General features: G+C 45.2%; 1 long non-coding RNA gene across 1 annotated transcript in view; it reads left to right on the top strand.

Annotated features, from left to right (window-relative positions):
* The first annotated feature begins 403 nt into the window (after positions 1-403).
* Positions 404-21,266, top strand: part of LOC125091987 (uncharacterized) — a 54,003-nt gene continuing 33,140 nt past the window's right edge. Inside the window, exons 1-3 of the long non-coding RNA XR_007124806.1 lie at positions 404-483; positions 2,306-2,341; positions 19,351-19,438. This is a non-coding gene — a long non-coding RNA (uncharacterized LOC125091987). The remainder of the gene's footprint in view (positions 484-2,305; positions 2,342-19,350; positions 19,439-21,266) is intronic.

Here is a 21,266-nt window from a genome sequence, read left to right as displayed (position 1 = left end):
AATCTTCCTCTGGGGAACTTGTTATTTAAGGCCTGACTCTCCTTATTATTTGCCTGGGGGAAAACACATACTGAACCACAAAATGCTCCCAGAGATTAGACCTTGTCAATGTTCTCTGATGCCTAGTAGGACCACTGCAGGAAAAAAATATTAATGAGACTGTTGCTAGGAGACGGGAGAGCCAAAAGCCCAAGACATTGTAGGGGTTCCTCTGAAAACCAAAGCACTTTAAGTAGGTTTTAGATTGGAGGTTTTGTTGTTAAAATCTCTTCTTTGATGAACATGTACTTTTTAGCATGTAACATGTAATATGATTTTTATGTTTTTGGAGGAATTTGGGAGTAATCCCAAGGCATTTCATTTCTTTCCATAGAGCTAATCCCTTCTTCAGAGCACAGCTCAGTTTCAAGTGGCTGCCGCTTTCCCCCTCCCCTTCAGTGCGACAATCTCAGAGCTGGTGGAGAAGCAGAGCGTGTGCAGCTGGTAAGTAGCTGAGAAATCTTTTGTAAAATAGGTCCCCAAAATGTGCTTTTCAAAGCAAGTGACAAGTTTTGATGGAAAAGAATAATACAGAACTGTGTAGGAATTCCTGATTCTAATCAGCAGTATTGGGAAGATGGGTTAGTTTCATTCTAAATATTCCCCGGTCATTTACTAGTTCAAAGCTTGTTTCTTAAATGGTAAATGAGCTGCTGGAAGGAAATATAGGAATCTCCCCTTGTGATTCTGGTAAGATATTTCCCAACATATGACTTGATGAAGATGTTACCTAGATGAGAAATTGCACTTGAACAGTATCTCAGCCTTACAGTGTTTGAATTAGACTTGGTAGAATGGGTTACGATTAAAGATGTTCTCAGATCTGAGCTCCTGTCCCCGTATGGAGAGAGCATGACAAAACTGTTACTTTGCAATGGGAAGGATACCATACCTACCTCATTCTTTTTAAATGAAGAAAATCATGTGACTGGATGTCTGTACAGGAGAGAAAATGAGGAGGGTAGCCTGTAATGTTCAGTTTAATTGCTTCAAAGGAGAAATGAACATGTGTTGAATGGGAAAGATTAAAATTTGGTTTTAGGATGAGAAGTCATGAAAAGGAAATAATGAATATTGTGACTGCCTTTATTTTGAAAATGATTTATTTGTATTCATGGACATCAATTTGTACAGTAAAGGCAGAATATTCTCAAGTGCTTCTTTATTTGAAAAGCGCTCTGAGAACAATTACAGAGATTCCTAATCAGAAAAGCTTTTTATGTTTGTTTCTGAAATGTGCCTGAAAATGCGTAAGCTTTTGTGCCCCCTTTCACCTGGAAATCGCATTAGTAGATCCATTTCTGCAAGAAAACAAAACAGAACAAAACTGAAGTGGTGGTCTTTTTATTTCTTTGAAATTTAGGTTGTTGGTCTCTTCAAGGGGAAGGAGGAAAAAAAGGTAGATTTTTGAGTTAGATGACAAACAGCAGTCAAGAAGGGAAAATAAGAAGGAAACGCTTAAATGAAAGCTCTCAAGATGGGCCATTTTTCCAAGCCAAAAATGTCTGCGGGTGGCATGTTTTGCAGGGGGTGGTGGTGGGGGAGAGTGTGTTAAAGGCAAAGGGGGGGGCATTGAACTGAGCACTGCGGCAAAGAGAATGACTGACGCATCCAGGGACATGTGACTATTCTCTGGTGTAGTGAAGAAAATTTTCCAGGAGTCCATCTTGTATAAGAAATTCTGTAATGATGCTGTAATCTTCATGTAGTCCGCACTACGTGTGTCTTGCTGGCTCCTCCACTGGTAAATCAGTGCAGTCAGGCTTTGTTTTTCCTGTTTTTATTCCTAGACTTTCTTCTCTGTGCTCCCACTGCTTTTATAGCCCTTGTTAAAGTAGCTTCTTAAGAATGGTATCCTTCCCCTTTATCATAAAAAAAATCACACATTAATTGTTTAAAATTTGGAAAAATTACTCTGTCCCTCTTTCCTGAATACATGCAAAGAAATGCCAGAGATATATACTTATATACAAAATGAAAATTACATATATACATATATGTAACTACATATATGACGTATGTATATATATAGTTTTCAACTTGCTTTAATAATCATTCAACATTATATTGAAAATAATTCCTCATATTTTTAAACATTCCTCAAGAAGTTAGTGTTTCACGGATGCATAATTTCTGATCATAGAGGTATCCCACTAAATGTCCACTTACTGAATGTTTATATGTGCAGTCTTTGCTGTTACAATTTAAGGAATATCTTTCCATATAAACCTCTGTGTGCTTTTCTGTTTTTTTTTTTTTCCCCTAGGATAAATTCGTAGACGTGGAATTTCTGGATCAAATGGTATGAACCAGTTTAAGATTTCTCCTCCTTCACCACGACCTTATACATCATCACCTAATTAGTTTATCATATGTGGTAAAAACATTATTTCCCAGTTGTTTGCCTATTGATTTTGTATCATTTATGCTGGGTTTTTTTTTTTACATGTTACAGCTTTATATTTTTAGATATCCGTAGCTATCGATTTTTGATTTTATGATTTCTTTCCTTTAATGAGTATATTGACTTGTATTTTTTCTAGTTATTTCATTGCTTCATTTTTTTTTTTTTTACAATTAACTCTAATTCATCTGGAATTCATTTTGGTATGTGGTATGAATATGAAGTAGGATCTAATTTTGTTTTTTTTCCAAATAGGTCACCAATTGTTTCAACATCATTTATTGAATAATTCAACCTTCTTCCACTGATATGAAATGGCAACAACTGCTCTCCCTTTAGCTAGGGTATAGTGTCCACAGGTTGGCCATTTTCTTTCTACCCGAGATGGTCACATTCCACAATAGCACTCCTACCTTCTTGCAGCTCTGGCAGCTTTCTAAAACATCATGTTCGTGTTCATGCCTTTCAAGGATTCTAGGCACATGTGGTTTAGGGCAGTGGTTTTCAAACAGGATTTATAAATTTAAAATTTTCCAAAATTGTATTTTTATTGGATATTTTTCACAAATTAAAATCGAGGAATCTGAATATAGAAAACCACTGTTCCAGATGTGCTATTCCTCTTGGACACAGCTGGCATTCTAATTGTTCAAAACTTACCCCCAGGGTTAGTTAGTGTTACTCCTATGATTCCTTCTTCAACCTTTTTTTCTACTCCTCAGGTTCTCGGAGAATTAAAGCTGTCTGGTCTTAGTTTCTGGAATTTTCTAGAATGGTATAAGAAGGAAATGTAAGAGATGTGTGAGGAGCAGAAATAAATAATGTTTGCCAGCCTGTTGCTGGCAGTAGTCCGATCTAGGGATTTAAAGAAGGTAGGATGAGTCCAACCCATGCCATCACTGCCACCATCTCTTGTAGGTAGACACACCCCCAGTGGTTCACTTCTTTTCACTGTAGGCAGAAGGCTCCAGCATGAAACACAGACTCAGTGGGAGAAGAGTTAAATGTTGCTTACAGAAATCTTTGATTATTAAAATCACCTGCTACCCACTGTTGGCAGTCCCACCCCCATTCCCGCTCTCAACACAGCCTTCTTTCTCTGTTGTCTTCCTGACTCTGGCCTCTAGCCTTTCCTGATTCAGGAAGAAAAACTGGGGGCATTGGGTGGGAGGGTGCCTTGCCTGCCCTTATTAGGGGCTCATTTGGCTCACAGCCAGAGTCCCAGTCATTTCTTGACTTGCACATTTAGGCTGTGATTTGTTTGTGACTGGAGGCTGGTTTCCCTGGCAACAGCAGCTCTCCAGGGCATGCGCATTTGCTCCTCTGCAGTGGCAGAATGTGGCTGTGTCAGCGAGGGGGGGGGACGGACTGTGGTGGGGGCCGACCGTCACTGGAGGCACTCTTCTGCAGTCATGATGTCAGTTTTTCTGGGCTAGACTGCCATCATTATCTTATATAGAGCATTGCGTTATTTTTTTTAATACTTGGAAGGCTTTGAGGTACTCCCTTTTCTTCCACGTTCCCTTCTCTCAATATATCCAGCAGTGACCACGAAGTATTCCCAGTGTTTGAGGCCATTGATGCCCCCGGAACCCTAAGGAGATTCATGATAGTGTGGACACAGGAAACAAACTGCCTGGTTTCAGACCTCTGCCTCTTGGTAGTTGTGTGACCATAGTACATAGTGCTTCCATTTTCTCAGGTATAAAATGGAGATTAATAATAGCACCTTTAGAACAGTGTCTGTTACATAGTAACTGTAGTGTAAGTGTTGGTATCATTTGTAGATATTAAAGGAGAATTTGCCCTGAAACAGACTTGCCCTGCAATGTACAAACTTACCCTCTATTGTCCACTGGTCAAATACACACACACACACACACACACACACACACACACACACACACTTTCTCTCTCTCTCTCTTAACCTTGCAGCACACAGGCTCTTCCCATGACACAGGGACAAGCACCACAGCAGAAAGGCTTGCCCCATAGCACACAGGCATCCCCCATATCACTCAGATTTACCTAAAGGCACACACATTCTCCACAAGGCAAAAAGTCTCACTGAAGGGGCATGGATCTACCACACGTGACACAGACTCACTCTTCCATAAAGACTGTATCCATGACACATGCACAATCCCCGATATCACAGACTGTCCCCATATCACACAGGCCCTTCGCCTAGGACAGTCTCTCTAGCGAATATAGACTCACTCCACAGGACACAGGCCCTGCAGGGTACAGACCTCACCAGAGAACATGGTCTCTGCCCATGGCTTACGGATGCCCATGGCACACAGATTCTCCCCACGGCACACAGATTTCTCCCAGTGTCCCACTGACTAAACCAATGGCCAAGATTCTCCCCAGGGCACAGGTCACATCCCGAAGACACTCCCTAGAGCACACAGATACTCCCCCCACGCAAGGCACACAGCCTTAACCCATGACACAGAGATGCACTCTAGAGCACATGGACTGTCCATAGAACACAGACTTTCCCCCAGAACACAGTTCCTGGCCCAGCTTGGAGACCCACACTGAGGGACACACTGTCCCACACCAGACAGACTTGCTTTGTGGCACATAGACAGACACCACAGGACATAGGCCATCCCAAAAAGACCCAAACTTGTTCCATAGTGTACAGACACTACCCAAATCACACGGACTCACCCCATAAGATGCAAACTAAACCCATGACACAGAGAGTCTCCCCACAACACAAAGATTCTCCCCACAGCCAAAAGATTGTTCCCATAGAACACAGTCTGCCCTGCAAACTGAGGTGCCCCACAGCACACAGACATCCCCTACAGCGTATAAACTCACCCCACAGACTTTCTCCATGGGACCCAGGCCCTCCCCACTTCAGGCCGACTGGCCCCAGGGTGCACAGCCTCTCCCCAAGACACAGACTTGTCCCACAACACAAGGACATGCCCCTAAGAACATAGACTCACCCTACAGCCTGAAGACTTACCATGGCACACAGATTAAACCCACAGCCCTCAGACAAGCTCCCCCCACATCCCAGAGGTGCAGTGGTGTGTCCTACCACACCTGTATCCCTCAGGGGCATGCAGGATTGGGCCACCACACCCAACCTCATCCCGCAGCGCATGGGGTCACATCACAACCCATGCCGCCCCCACACGATGCAAATGCTCACCCTGGGGCGGGCTCCCTTGCTCTGCCGCATCTCAGCCTCCCCCATGCGGACACTCACCCCCGATTCCTTTGACAAGCCCCCCACGGGGCGCGGCACTGCGCCCCAGCACACACTGGCCCCGCAAGGGACAGACTGGGTCTAGGACAGACACGCTCAGACCGCAACAGCACCTAAGCTGTCTCCAGAGTGTCCAGCTCCGGCCCTCCAGGCACACACACGTCCGCGGGGCCAGTCACGGGCACGATCCAGGCTCCCCTCGTTCATTTCACAACGCAGACGTGTCACCCAAACACATTCCCCAGCGCGGCGCTCCAAGCCCCCGGGCGCACGTCCGTGTGTCACACACACTTGCCACACAGATTCGCCTCACAAAAACCACACTCCTTTGGGAGGCTCCGCCCCGCGAGCACACGCCCCGGGCACGGGCAGCCCTTGGCTCTACAACGCCCAGAGCTGCCTCAAAGCCCGGAGACCCATTTCACCGCTCACCACGCCGCTGCCCGTACACAAGTGTGCCCAGCCGTGCCCCACGCTCCATCAGAACGCACACGTCCCCCCGTCCGTGTACACATTTGCCCCTCAACACACACAAGCTCCGCTGAACGCGGACACTCCCCCCGAGTGTGCAGGCACGCCACCCTTCACGGCGGAGGCCGGCCCCACGCCCTACTCACACTCACTCTGGAGGCGCAGCTTTCTTCTGCGGCACACAGACTGGCGTCGTAGCACGGACTTGCTCCAACACGGAGGACCGACCGTTCACATAAACACCCCGCAGCACACGGACAGACACACGACACACATATGACCCCCGCAATGCAAATATTTCCATTGTAGTCTACAGACCTACTTTCCTGTATCATTGAGCTACAACTCGGGCCTGCGACAGAGACACAGCTTGTGTAGTGGTTAAGAGCAAGGCCTCTGGACCCAGACTACCTGGGTTAGGATCCAGGTTCCACCCTTTTCTAAGTGTATCACCCGGGGTAAGTACGTTTCTCTGTTCTTCAGTTTGCTCCTCTGTAAAACAAAGGTAACAGCAGGGCCTACTCCGAAGGGAGTGACTAGCCATTAGTACTGTTAACCCCAAATACCTAGAACCTGACAACACAAAGGCTCACCACATGATACATAGACTGGCCCTAGGACAGGTGCAGATACTCTCTAGCACACAGATAGCCCACCGCAACCCCCCACACCCCACAGAACACAGAACCCTAAACCGGTGCCGCTCACATGAGACAGAGCTGTAGCACAATCAAGAAATTTGCTCTACAGTGCACAGGCTCGCTCCATGATACACAGACTCATTCCGCGGTGTTTAGATGCATGATCCCCAGCCTCACCGTACAAGGCACAGACCCACAGCACAACACAACACAGCACACACACAAACATGCATGCATGCTCCCTGCAACTCAGTGATGTGCTCTATATCACACCAACACCCCCCACACACATACTCCGATTTTTTTTATAATGTGTGGATCTATCTTCTATTGACAAACAAACTAACAAACTAACAAACAAACCCTAACCCTAAATTCACAATACTTGTGCCACGATCCTAAGACTCCTCCTGCAACACACAGACTCAGCCAACAGTGCATGGGTTCCCCATGGTGCAGACTCATCACGCACAGACTCATCCACAACACCTACACATGCTCTACAGGACACAGATTTGCTCCGGAACAGCTCAGTGTGTACACATAGACCCCCATACTATGCCTGGAGTTATGTTATAACACACAGACTAAACCCACAACCTAAGGCCTTTCCTATAAACTAACGCTTGCCTCATGAATCCTGAGAACATCCCATGATACAGATTGCATAGCCCAAGACACCTGGTGTTTCTTCAGTGTGTACAGAGAAGCCTCTTGGTGTTCACCATCACGTAACACACACCATCGCTCCACAATGCACAAACTCATCCCCCTCAGCCACAACACGAAGACACTTCCCATGAGCACAGGCCCAAAATGCATAGACGCATTCCACGAGAACACACCCATGCACGTGTGTGCATGTGCACACACACATTACAACACACAGAGGCACCCTCCAGTGCACAGACCGCCCCCCCACCATGTAACAGTGAGCCCCAGAATTCCTGGAGACCCCGACAACATAGACACATTTCCCGTAGCACACATGGTTGCCCCATGACTCACAGAAGTGCATCGTCCCATACAAACCTCCCCCATAAAGCAGACTTGAGCACCAACACCCAGACTCACTCCGCAAGGCACAGACCCACGCCATAATCCAGGGACTAGACTCACGAGTAAGCACACTTTCAGAATAGGTACTCACGCAAACACACAAAACCCTTTGACAATCACACAATCACACCACCACCCAAGTTTCCTTGAAAGCAGAGGCTTGATATACTGCTTACACAGTTGGCCTGTGCACAGGGCAGACGTTAACCCTTCAACATCCTAATGATGTGAAAGAATGCCCTCTCAACGAAACCCGTTGCACAATTCACACAGAAGCCGCACATTACTTGGATTAATTTTATAATCCCTGGCCGTTCTGTAACCCAGGACCTGCCACCACACCTAGACATGCTCCACAAGACCCAGAGACATTCCGTAAACACAGCACACCCCCAAACGAAGGGGCGGTATAGATTGGGGTTAAAAACTTCCACTTAGGATTCAGACTGACCGGGTTCCAATCCTACATGTATCGTTTACTAACTGTGTGACTTTGGAAAAGTTTCTTAACCTCTCTGTGCCTTATTTTTCTCAGGTAGAAATTGGAATAATAATGGTACCTACTTAGCAGGGTTGTTAAGAGGAATAAATGAGTGAACGCCTCTGCAGTGTTTAGAACCGTGCCTGGCACAGCCTTAGTGTTATGAATGTTAGTTGATCTTGTTGTTGCTGTTACTGTTGTTCTTTCTTCTACACAAGGACCTGGACTATGATGGTAAGACTTAATCTAGAATCATTAGAAGCAACCCCATGACACATGGAATATACCCCCATAAAGCCTAGAACCACACCACAGCTCCCACTCTCTCCGCGCTCTGCTCACAGTTCCCATGATGACTGTACTTAGGCCACAACACCCAGAAGCAGCTTCCACATGGAGTCTGCAAAACACCAACGCATCACACAACACCTAGACACACAGTGCAGTGCATATGCATACCCGAGGTACAGACCGCTTAGCCACGTGAAGACTCATCAGCCGAATGCGCCCTAGCATGCATAAATGAATATATGTGTATGTGTATATATGCGTATATACATATACCTATATATAGGCTCTACAATACACATACCACAGAATACACTGCACCCTACAACGTAAAGAACTCACTTTAAAATCCCTAGAAACAATCCACAATGCATAGACTTTTCCAACACACAGGGTTGTATCCCACCATCCCTGTCAAAACCCTGTATACCCCAAATCGCTCCCCATGCTCAGACTCACCCCATAACGCAGATTATCTTTCCACAGGACTCAGACTTGCTCCACAACACTCCGGCTTGTGCCTCAGGACATGGATAGCCCTGTTCCCCACAGACAGATCTTCCATATGCAGAATCGGACGACAAAGCAGATACACCCTGCGATGCCTGTATTAGGCACGTAACCCACACACAGGCTCCAGTAAACACCTTCACTTCTCAATACCAAGACTTGTCCCTCAACAAACGGAAAGCTCTCTAACACACACAGCGGCCACACAATACCTCGACATGCCCTACACTCCTCAGACCCAGTGTCACAGTGCGGACTCCTCCCACACAGCAGCGAGTGGCCTCCCAGCGCGCCCTCTTGTCCCACTGTGCGCTCCGGCCCGCACAACCCCTAGGAAGCAGTCACATCACAATGCAAAGGCCCCAGACACCTTCGGTTGTCCCCACACAGTCCCCCAAAAGATATGCAGGACCCACAGAACTCAAAAACAACCCATAACCACAGACTCGTCCCACGGTCTGCAAACACGTTCCGTAATGCACTGATGTCTCCCGCAATGCAGATGTCTGCCTGCACGACCCGTGCTCACATCGGAACATTCAGAGTCAACTCACTGCTCACAGATCGCAGTCCACAGACTTGCCCCACAACATAGAGGCTCGCCCCATCATGCACAGAATAGTAACATAATGCCAAGGTATGCCGCACAAAGCCCACACCGCCACACCATGCACATAGTCCTTACACAGCACACTCATGCACCACAGAACCACGTATAAACTGCATCAAAGTCCACATAAACCCCACAGCACATAAGTCTGCCCCATAACACCGGCGTGCTGTGCAACACCAACTCTCCGTGCAGAGGTTGGAATCACAATGCACAGACTCACTCTACACAGCCGGCTTGCTCCACAACCTGTGCAGTCACTCCACAATGAAAACACTAGAACCACAACACCCAGGCTCACTGCAAAGCATTCTCCCCGCCCCAGCTTCTCTACCACATAGATACGCCCCTCAACTCACCAACTTGCCTGCCCACACCTGGACACACCATACAACACATAGATGAGCCCTGCTATCCAGACAGATGTCAGACCACCACGTCTGCAACAAAAGCACGCCTCACAGGACATTTAAACCACAATGCGCAGACCCATGCCATGCAGCACAGGTCTGTCCTACTTGCTTTGCTCTAATATCACAACCCTAGACTTCTCCCCGGACACAAAGGCCTATCTTAAAGTGCACACACATGTGTTGCAACCCCCAAATCACCCCATAACACCCAGATTCATTCCACAGTACCCAGAACACCATACCATTAACACACAGACATGCAGCACGCAGACTTGCCCCAAAAGCCCTTAGCAGCGCAACGGGGTTCAGACGTGCCTCACAACACACCCTCACCCGGCTACGCAAACACCTGGCTTCCAGGGAAGATAGGGGCAACAGAGCCCATAGAGCTGTCTTGTTGGACAAAGACACATCCTGAAATGTGCTTCCACAACCCGTTACACAGACTTCCTAGCCCCGCCAATGACTAGCTCATCGTGCAGCATACGGATTTGCAAAACACCCAAATCATGGACACAAATGCACAGCTCAGACTCTTTCCCAAAAGCACAGAATCCTATCACAAAGCACTGACACGCCCCTGCAACGCACAGTATCAAGTCACAATGGGGAAATGTATCTCATGTCACAAGGGTTTTCATACGGTGCAGAAACATGCTCCATCATGCATCTCTTCCATGACATGGCTGCTCAGACATTCTTTACAATTCCTAGGTAGAAGGCAAGACTGCTCACCACTCACAGACCCAGATCAAAGCAGACAAAACCACCCCGGAGTGTACGTATTCGCCATGCATTGTGTAGGATCAACTCATGACACACAATACTCAGAGTCGATACAAAATACACACACACACACACACACATCCTTCAGCAGAAGATGGATCCCAAACACTCTTGGGGTCAGTGACAAAACTCAAGCTCCTCTTCCAACAAGACACAATCCATCCCACAATATATTGAACAACCGCACAACGAATGCAGTTACCCCACTTGCCCAAGCACTGCACACACATACACTACAATACGTAGACATACCCTACAATGCAGAGATGTGTCCCCGGATACAGACTTCTCATGCAACACGTAGGATCACATCACAGCACACCTGCTCATGATTCAAGATACAGATCAGCCTAACACACTTTTGCCCCACAGCACGCTAACTTTACAAATCCCAAACTTGCACCAAAACCCAAACTTCCACAGATTTGACCCACAGAGTTTCAAACTCACAACATGACACACAGACTCTAAAAATAGCTACCAAACCATGTTAAAATGTAAAACTATGCCCCCATGGAAACACCCTCACCAAGCCCGTGGTTGACCTGCAGTGAGTAAGAAGGAGCCACAGCACTCCAACTCTGCTCCCAAGGTTTGAGTTGCCGCCCAATGTGCAGAACCGCATTTTAATGTACAACCATAACCAACAACGCACACACCTTCCCCAGAGAACAAAGTCTCCCCCGCCACACACTTACCACACAGTTTCCAAATTTGTGCCAAACATGCATACTCAGCCCAAAATACACACACCCACCCTGCATCAAACACAGCATAGCACATAGATTTGCCCTTGCTTAGAACCAACGGACAGCTCACATCCGTCTCACAATGCCCAGACACACAATACAATGTACAGACAACAGTCACAGCTTAGATCCACCCAAACGGTGCACAGAATCCAATAACACTGCAGAGCTTTCCCCATAATGTCCACCCACAGGATCTCAAATTGCATGAAAACACACACTTGTTCCAGAATGGACAGCTTCTCCCACAGCGTACGTCCTGTAATACACAGAAACACCGCACAAGATAGGGACTGCCGCCCTACCGCCGAAACACAGTCTTACATAACAACTTGCAAACATTTCTCAAAACATACATTCCATAATCAGCAGACTCCTCCACGACATCAGTGGCATCCTCAGATGCCTGGACTCAGCCCCACCCCCCACCAGCATCCTTGTCCAGGAGCTCTAAAACATACCAAAGAAACAGACTTGTCCCACAAATGCATAGAAATTTATGCAGCTTCCAAATTCATCCTATAGTGTGCAGACTTTACCCCTATGTGGTGTTATCCCACAATGCAGAGACTCAACCACAAAGCAAATAATTAGCCCATCACATACCACAACTGCCAGATAGGTGCCCAAACACACAGACATGCACCACAGCACCAAGAAACCCTCCACAGCATGCCTGTGAGCCTCATGGTTCCCAGACTCTCCCACAGCTCCCACACGCACCCCTCAATTCTTAGACCAACTTATGATGTCACCCATGGTGTAAGACTCCTACCACAGCCCACGGAGTCCTATCACAAATTTAACTCACAATGCAGAAATCCTCCAAAAAATACCCAGATTTACTCCGTGGGCATCCAATATTACCATAACACCGAGATTTGTCTCAAAACTCAGTTTTGTACCACACTACGCAGAAATGCCTCACAATACTTACAATGAACTTACAATGAACAGACTTGCCCTCCAATGCCCAGACTTCCCCCATAATGCGCGGGTAAGTCCCACAACACAAAATTTCTCCTAGAATGCACAGCCTCAGTCCACAACGTAAACTTACCCCACTGTGGTGAGAATAGACTGCATACCTCCAGGCACACCCCCAAATTCAGGCTTGCCATACAACACTAAGACATGTTCTACACGTAAGGCACAAAATAGCTCCGCAGTACATTGATCCAGCTAACTTGCTGTGGACAGATGTACCCTATAACACATAGGTTTCTCCTACAAATGCAAAATTGCATTCTGATGTACAGATTCACCCCAACATACACACACACATAGTCACTCCACAAGACAAATACCCCAGAAAGCAAAAACATGTATCCCCAAGCACAGAATTGCCCAGGACTTGCCTTACAGGATGAAGACATATTACAGTTTTACTCCTCACCAGCTTTGCCACACAGCCTTGCTCCACAAGGCACCCTTGATCCGCAACCTAGACACTAGGTCTGTGGTGCACATACCCTCACAACACCTTGGCAAAGCCTCCAATAAAAAGATGCATCCTACAATGTACAAAATACCTGGAAAATACAGATACTCCCCACAGTCCCACAATGGCCACATCATGCTCAGACTGTGTCCCAAATGCAATTTCACTCCCAGACATCTAGAATCAAATCACAGGATCCAAACTCAACCCAGACCAGGTTTTCCCCACAATGAACTGATGTGCCCCATAGCACTCAGATTCTCCTACACACACAAAATCTCATCACAACCTCACGTCATCCCACAAAATCAATACATGGCCCACAGTGCTACAGATAAGCTTTACAAAATGCAGACTCGCCCCACACCACTGAGAGACACACCCCATGATACATAGGCATGCCCCACTGCACAAACTCACCCTACGAAATGAATCATCACCCAACACTAAGATCTCCAATTCAAGACACACTCAATTACACACAGGCATACCCCATCACGCACACAAATACATCATAAAGCAGATGTGCCCTACAGCACAAAGACTAGTCCCTCGGCACAAACACAAGCTCCCCCACACCCAGACTTGCCCCTAACAACCCATCCTCTCTTTACAACTCCAGAACACACCCAACACCACATTTGCAGTCAGCCTGTTTTATACACATTCGCCCCACAATACTCAGCATTGGACCACAACCTCTAGAAATGCCGTACCATGTCCAGACACAACCCCATACCTGAGAGGCTCCCCCTGCTTAAAAAAAACCCATATAGGTTCCTCAGAAGGCACAGACATACCCTATCATGCAAAGACTGGCCCTATGTCAAAACAACTTGCAATGAATCTCTAGATTCAACCCATGACACATAGTCTAGCCCCGTTACTCCAAGATATATCTCACAATGTACAGACTGCGATGTCTATACCACAACCCCTAGGCATGCCCTACAATGGAAGGACATGTTGCACAATCCCCAGACTTTCCTTATAGTACACCCGAAAAAATCACAGCCGTGAAATTCAGAACACCCAGGATCACTCCCACAAAGTGGACTTACTCCAAATCAGATGCTCAAGACTCACAGGACCCATAATTCATAGAGACAACCCACAATCCACCGCTTCACCTTGTCTCTCCTTGCTATGCCTCCCATAATGTGCACTGAGCACAGCCTCGCAGTGCACACATGAATCATACTAGTCACTGACTGACATGACAAGAAACTCACTCACGGGACCGACAATTTACTAATACTTCAGAAAACCCACACACTCACGCCACAACACCTGGACCCACATTCCTTCAGACAGACCCACCCTACAACTTGAGACTTATCCCCCCACCAAAGATGTAACGTCCATCCACAGTAGAAACAGATGTCCCTGTAACAGAAAGATTTTTCTTCACCGCACTCAGACTCACCTTACCCCCCCGGACTCCCCCCACACCTAGACTTACACCATAGCACAGAGACTGGCTATACAACCAGACACCTAACCCATGGCGCATTTCACCACATGACATCTAGCCTCACAGCTCTACACAGAGATGTGCCGCCTAAGCCAGAAACTAGCCCAGAACCCTCCGACCTGCCCCGCAGTCCTCAGACACTCATACAATCCGGAGAAGAGCCATGCGCAGAGACACACAATCCATGACACACGTGTTCACCCCCCGATGCCCAGACTTGCCCCAAACTTCACAGACACCCCTAATAATACCTAGACCCACTATACAATATTCAGGAGGCCTCACACACCAAGAAAGACAGCAAAATATGTATGGTGACACCAGAACATTTGGCTTTACTTCATGGGGCACATACTCTGTCACTTTTGGCCTCAACAACGTGTTGCTCCACAGGGTATGAACAGAGGACCCACGTGCTCACACAGAGCTCTGGCAAGTGACTTCACTTCTTTGAGTCTGTATACTCACACATAAACATGGACAGAGTACTTTTGTCATTCCAAGAATTAAATGAGATCACATCAAGAATCAAGGTTTAGAACACGGTCTTTGGAGGCAGATGTGCCTGTTTTCTGGTCCCTGGGACCTGGGCACATTCGATAGTGGAAATGGTCAGTGGTTGAGCAGAAGGAATATGGGTTTGGTGTCCATCAGGCCTGGTTTTGAATTCTGCCCCTGCCACCTGTTGGCCATATGACCTACAGAATGCACTCTAATTCCCTGATCTTCGGCCTTCCCTTGTAACCAGGGGATGACCCTGGTTCCTGCCTCCTAGGCTGTGCTAGGGATTAAAAAACACCAGATATCTTAATCTGAATTGCTAGTCAAAGCAAAGGAGAATGAGGAAGAAAGTAGGAGTCATAACTTTGGGGCCCTTTGTAATAGACAAGCCTGGGGAAGCGGAAGGTGGGGTGGAAGCCACACGACGTGGGCTGTGGGCAGCCAGGGGGCAGCATGTGGGCTCCGGCTGGGGTCAGAGGGGAGAAGGAAGGTAGCGGCAGGCCAGAGTCTCTGACAGAAATGTCTGCAGTGGCAGTGGGATTTGAGCAGCTGCCTGCTTTTTGTCTTCAGATTATAAAAAGCCTCTGTGTTATTAGACCGTAGTTACTGTCTTCAGTCAGCAACATTTTCCGAAGGAGTCCATATTTTAATGTTTATTTTCTTGGCTACCCCAAGAGTAGGAAGAAAATCTTGAGCGTCTTCTGCAGGTGGGGAAATGACCACAAAAGTCTTTCTGGAAGAAAGTGCTCACAACTACACACATATATTCATCATAGATAAGTATACACTAGAAAACACACACAGACACACACAATGCCAGAGATGTTCCCACTGACCCAGACCTGCAGATGTGTCCAGAGACATAGGTCTACACAAGTATTAACATAAAACTCCGAGACTCGACAGGGGTCATCTCACGTGTACACAGATACATAAATGCACACACAAGGATACATGTGAATGCCCACAGTTCTCTATGTAGGCACAGAGCAACACAGAGTCGTACATACATAATCCACAATCACACGGACCCAGAGAAGCAGGCAGAGACATGTATGCTGACCTGGCCAGCACCCAGAGGTTCTATTTACTGATTCACAGCCTCGGAGAGGCACAGATGCACACACATATACACATACAAAGACACATCGATGCCTCTGGAGGCTCATGAAACCTAGACATGCTCTCAGGCCCCCCCCCCGACACTTATGCACACGAACTTTCACAGACACACAGGAGTTTGCACGAGTGCATACATGCCCATCAGTGCACAGAGTCACCCAGACACAGACACGGGTAGATGTGTTTTTACTGCTCTGCAGACCCCGAGGCTTTCACCCAAACACTGCAACATAGAGATTCATTCATGGGTAGATACATGTGTTTTCAACATGTACTCGCTGGTGTTTTCCTCATCCCAGTGTCACACGCATGTACACACAGAAGCATGGTTGTTACCAGAACACACAGGCATAAACGTGTTCATGCCTACACATGCAACGCAAGGGCTCCTGCTTACTGTGAACATTTAAATGCGCACACAGGCACATGCATGACAGCGCAGATGGGAGTATGCAAAGGAATAGTCGTGTATGTGGGTGTACACATGGAAATACACAAGCACACGGGTGTGCACATATAAATGCACTTGTACGTGGAGAAGTCAGATACAGATCCATACAGAGATTTCTGCATGTATCTACACACAGAGATAGTGGGATATGCATGAGAGAGATGCTTTTATAGAGAAGAGCCATGTGTTCTACATGCATTGGGGGGGACATTTTGGCAGAAATGCTTTTAGGTGCAGAAGCATATACCTACCCACAGAGACACGGGCCTAAAGACCCACACAAAGAGCTATGTGGGCAAACACATCTGCACTCACAGAGGCTCACTCAGATGTGTGAGAGGAGCGTGCAAAGTCACACACACATGCAGAAACACAGGGCATTCACGGAGATGCAGGTATGTGCACAGAGGCAGAGAGGCACACAGACCGCTCCCATACAGAATCACAAAGAGATGGCTACAGAAGCTTGAGCAGACGTATGCAGAAGCATACATACAGATTCCCACGCATGGAGTTCTACACGGATGTATAGCTAGACATGGAGGCCCACAGACACACACCTGAACACAGAGGCACACAGATACCCACAGAAGTATGCATGTCTACTGATCTGTGCACATAGTCATAGAAATGCATGCACACCCTGTCAGAATCCAGCGCACCGTCCAGACATACAGTTGCACACTTATATGTGTCGCCATGTATATGCCTGTGAACAGATGAGTATGTGTAGCACAGAAGCACGCACACAGACATGTACCCACAGACACGCAAAATTCTCATGCATGTGGAGTCCTTATATTGTACAGCGACATAAACATCTACATACAGGCATGTGTGCATTCACCCAGAGAGTCATCCGAAGAAACTCGTCCTCAGATAGGTGGGTTTATGCAGATCCACTGACACGCACCCCTGTGGACATGAAGATGGTCACACAGACATATACATGAAAACGGAGGTGGAGGAACAGGTGGACGAACACAGGCCTGTATGTGTGACTATAGAAGCACCTAGACACAGATCAAGCCTTACAGCAAGAACGTGTAGCTATATAGACCCGGCGACCAACACTCAGACATGCACATGGGCGTTATGTCTGCACAGACATACAGACACGCAGCTACTCACACCGATGAACCGTTGCAAGCAGCAGACATGAGGACCAGACATTTCCACATAGAGATGCTGCTTACACACTTGGACTCATGCAGAGATCTGCGCATGGGCACACAGAGGCAATTCCACAGACTTACACAGGTAGACAGAGACACGAGTCCTGCCTCCAAAAAAAGCAAGATTTCACCTACTCTGATGGTGACACACTCCAAACCTCTCTCACAGACACATGCAAACAGAACTCCATAATAGCGCCTGCCTATACACACACACAATGCACATGCACATGTCCGCTCAGATGCCAGGGGTCCCTGCCAGAAACACAACATCCTCAGCATATGAAAGCAAGAGACCTACACACATGTATCTACAGACAACACAGTCCTGAACATGGTAAAAAATACAGACATAGCCACAGGCACACAAAGGCACAGACACGTACCTTCACATGTCAACATTTATACACATTGGCACATGTACACACACACACAAATGATCTACAAATGTGCTCCTATGCCCATGTGGCACTCAATCCTAAATGTACATCAAACATATGAATGCACACACACATACACACACACATCTGCCAACATAGGCATACAGATGCATACATAGACTTAATCATGCTACAAACAGAAACACAGACATATGCACAGACGTGGAGACATAGGCAGAGATTTATACGCATGAAAACACACAGACTCAGGTACTTATAAAAGCACACACAAATAAACCCTTTTCCAAAGGAGGCTGTGACTTTAATGTACCTTTTTCTTAGCCTCTTCAAAAGAAAATGGAAATTATTTAGCTTCCTCTAATGGCTATACAGTATAAAAAGAGATGTAGAGATTACCAGAAAGAGAGCTGAAAGATCTGGCGTGCACAGGTGTGTGTGTGTGTGTGTGTGCGCACGCACACTGAATGCACACACTTCCACGTGCCCAGAACCACAGGCATAGAATCACACAGAAGCACAGAAATACAAATGTGCATAGCCAGATACAGAAAGATACATAGATACATGCATACACACACACATATGCACGCGTATACACACACACACACACACCACTGAGACATCACACGGGGTAGTATTTAAGGGCATGGCTATTGAATTGGTGAGAAAAAGCCAAACCTGCATTTTCTTACTAACCCAATGATTTGGGGCCATTTTCCTGCTCTCTCACCTGTAATGTGGGGGTAAGATTAGCACCTATCTTTGAGAGCTATTTGAAGATTCAGTGAAATGAAAGTCTTGGTCTTGTACTCAGAATGTCCTAGATGCTCCTGATGCTTTTTGGTTTTATCAGAGGTGAAGTTCTTAGCTGCACAGGGTTTGGGTTTTGTGGTCAAAGTTCATGGTCATATCATAGAACGTCTCAACATTATTGTAAATGGTATTGATGAAGGGTAGATCACCTTCATAAGCAAGGCCAGTTCTGAAATTTTCAGAGATATTAAGGGCTTGTTACTGTGGCTGGTAAATGGAAATAAATATTTCCTGCTATTGTTTGTTGCGATTGTCGTCGTTATTCATATCCTTTTCCCTTTTGCAGGAAGAGATTGGACAATTGAGAGAGCCCTTGGAAGAGGGGAAGAGGGCTTCGTTACCAGTGTGTATTTGCCACCTAGTGACCATAGTGAGTAAGTACAGTGTTTATGGATGGCTCAGAAATACCCCTAAAATTTCACCCATTGCAGGGTTGCCTAACTGCCCTGGCAAGTAAGCTAGAATACTTCATTTTATAGTGGTTTCTGGTACATTCAGAAGTTAAAAGTAATAATAAAAGAAATCTTTCTTCCTAAATTTCCTTTCCCTCACTTAGTTTTCCTTTGGGCTTCTCTGAGATTGTGTTCTATGGCAGTGGTTTTCAAACTTTCTAATTATAGGCCTGCTAAAATAATTTTGAAAAACTATCAACTACATCAGTTGGTATCTTGAAATTTCTTGAAGTTGGTATCTGAAATGTCTTATCATAAGTTTGTGGTTATTATTTCCAGCATATTATAAATACTTATACTTTTAAATAAAATGAGTTACATTTATCCATTCATTCAGTGAACTAAAAATACCATTGGATCTTGATACTCATCATTGTTGATTTAAAAGCAAAGAAAAAAACCATGAACAGTCAGAAAATTTCATGATCTTATCTCCTTGAAATCGTTGTTCTATTTAGGTCCCCTCGGTAATGTATCCTAATGTACTATATATTCTTATGTTTAAAAGCCTTTTATTGGTCATCTTACTATATATCTCTATGAAAATATATATGGATTGAAATAAATGTTCCTATAATGCTAAGCCTATTAAATATTAAGCTTTTCACCATTAAATTATTAGTAGTATACAATTTATCAGAACAGTATAAAATAGTATAAAATATTATATATTTTGGTAAGTAATTACTAAAAATGAAAACTCAAATTTGGTTGGAAATGCATCCCTTAAGTGCATATGACTGTTTGTTTTCCTCCAAGCTAGTTTGTGACTCTGAGGATGACTGTTACTTCTAATGAGACAGTACAGTATAAATTTTATTCCTGTTTTTCACTTTTAGAGCTATAAGAATTGAAAAAAACCTTGTTCCCATAAATAAGTAGAAGGGAATGGAATGAGTGCCCAAATTGTAAGTCAAAAGTCACAGTGACTTGTCACTAAAAATAATTTTTCATGATTTAAATTTTTTAATTAAAATTTAAAATTTGTGATGGACTACTTGATTAGACCTATCTTTAGTTCCATGAAAGGAAAGAAACCTCAATTTATGAAAGGATTTCTTGCTGAATCATTTATTTCTGAGCTTCTGGTAAGTTTACCAAAATGACTTTGTCAAGATATAGCTATTATATCTATCATACTTGCCTTTCGAAGCATTATTTTTAATCCAGTATACTTACAAAAGGTTGGAAAAATCAAAATACTTAGATAAGTATGCCTTAACCAATACAGCAATTTTGATAAGGTGCCTTTGATTTATTATATCCTTTAAATATAAAACTTTGAGGCTGCAGATTTGGATCATTGATTTCATAGAAAATATTTATAATATAACTTAATTGGCAAAGGCAATGTCCATATCAAAATAATCGGCCAAATCAACTGTACCTTCACAGAAAGTGTCCTACGTCATCTTTCAATGGAAAAATGAATTGATATGCATTTTGAGGGGCATTATTAAAACCACACAGAAATCGATTATGGGACACCTTTGTTGAATAGTTTACTAACAAAATAAATAGATTAAAAATATAGTGAGATTTTTATTTACTTTGAAATAAATTAAGATATTAATAATACTTTTGTTTTCATGTGATTTTAAATTAAACAATGTGATATGTAGCTGACATTATAATTCATGTATAAAGCAAAGAATCTGATGGCAGGCATTGTTTCCTTGAGGAAACATGTATGCATGTGTTTTTAGAACTCTGGTATTGGATTTCTGAAAATAATTAACTAGGAATCATG

Source organism: Lutra lutra, chromosome X (assembly GCF_902655055.1).
Source record: "Lutra lutra chromosome X, mLutLut1.2, whole genome shotgun sequence".
Taxonomy (NCBI): domain Eukaryota; kingdom Metazoa; phylum Chordata; class Mammalia; order Carnivora; family Mustelidae; genus Lutra; species Lutra lutra.
This window is presented reverse-complemented; position numbering and strand designations above follow the sequence as displayed.